We start from the raw sequence: 1,406 nt of genomic DNA, 5'->3' as shown, positions 1-1,406 counted from the left end.
GAGTGGCTGCTCTGGGGGGAAGGGGACCAACTGGGAGAAAGCATGAGAGCTTTCTGGAATGATGAAAATCTCGGATAGCAGTGTGGGCACAGGGGTACGTGTATCTGTCAGCACTAAACTACACACTTAAGACCTCATATTCCACGAGATGAAAACCACACCTCAATTACAAGGAAAGGGCTGCTGGAGATGCTGATGGCGAGGAAGCTGTGCACGTGTGGGAGAAGGGGCCACGTGGAAACTCTGAGTTTCCGCCCAACTTTGCTATGAACCTAAAACTGCTCTAAAAAGTTAAGTCTGTTAAAAAAGGGGGGGGGGATAAAAGCAAGAGTGAGAGAGAGAGAGAGAGAGAGAGAGAGAGAGAGAGAGAGAAAGAAAACAGCCAAGTGGGATAAGGAGCGAGGCGTGTCCCGAGAACACAAATCCCGAGAAGAGCAGAGCCCAGCACCCCCGGCCAGGAATGCTTCTCCCCCTCTTTCCTAGCTCTACTGGGTCAGGTTCCTACACGCCTTAAGTTCACAATCCTGTAACACAACACATTAAGTTCTTCAGGAAGCTAATGATCTCTGTGCAAAAATGTAACATTAAAAACAAAAGAAAATAAAGGCCCAAAACAGCTAAATATTTCCAAATGTTAAGAAAGCTCTAAACTCACAGAGCCAGGAAGCTCGCTGAACCCAAAGCACAGAAAACCTCAAGAGACGACGCTCAGGCGTTATCGCCATCAAGCTGTTTAAGCAAAAATGTAAAGAAAAAAGTCCTCAGAGCAGCTGGAGAGAAAAGGCATCGTGTAAAGACAAATACACATAAGAATGAGAGATTTCTTGTCAGAAACAATGCACACCAGAAGACAGTAAAGCAACATCTTTAAAATGCCTGAAGAAAATAAAAACTGTTATCCTGGAATTCTGTACCCAGTGAAACTCTTCCTAACTCAACCTGAGGCCAGTATTACCTGATCCCAAAGCCAGACAAGGACACTGCAAGAAAATAAAATTATAAGCTAATACCTCTCATACACACAGATACAAAATTTCTTGGTAAAATGTCAGCAAATCAAATCCAACACTATATAAAAATGACAACATATCATGACCAAGTAGGTTTATTCTAGGAATGCAAGGCTGGTTTAATGTTCAAAAATCAGTTAATATAATTCATCCCATTAACAGTCAAAACAAAAAACAATACCATATGACCATCTCAGGATGCAACAAAAAAGCATTCTGACAAATTCCTGCAACCATTCCTGATAAAAGATGGCTCAACATTTCAAAGTTTGCCCTCCACCTGCCCGTCGCCTCCCAGACATGGCTCCTCTCATCCCCCACCAGGTCGAATTCACGCCACCTGGCTTGAATGTATCTGCAAACCTGGGTTTGTCTATCTCACTCTTTTCCTTAAAA

The 1,406-nt window shown here is 43.2% G+C and overlaps 1 protein-coding gene across 1 annotated transcript in view; it reads right to left on the bottom strand.

Annotated features, from left to right (window-relative positions):
* The window catches only part of URB1 (URB1 ribosome biogenesis factor), a 64,714-nt gene that overhangs the window by 22,546 nt on the left and 40,762 nt on the right, over nucleotides 1-1,406 (bottom strand). The gene's annotated exons all lie outside the window — the stretch shown is intronic.

This window comes from Lipotes vexillifer, unplaced genomic scaffold (assembly GCF_000442215.2).
Source record: "Lipotes vexillifer unplaced genomic scaffold, Lipotes_vexillifer_v1.1 scaffold689, whole genome shotgun sequence".
NCBI lineage: Eukaryota > Metazoa > Chordata > Mammalia > Artiodactyla > Lipotidae > Lipotes > Lipotes vexillifer.
This window is presented reverse-complemented; position numbering and strand designations above follow the sequence as displayed.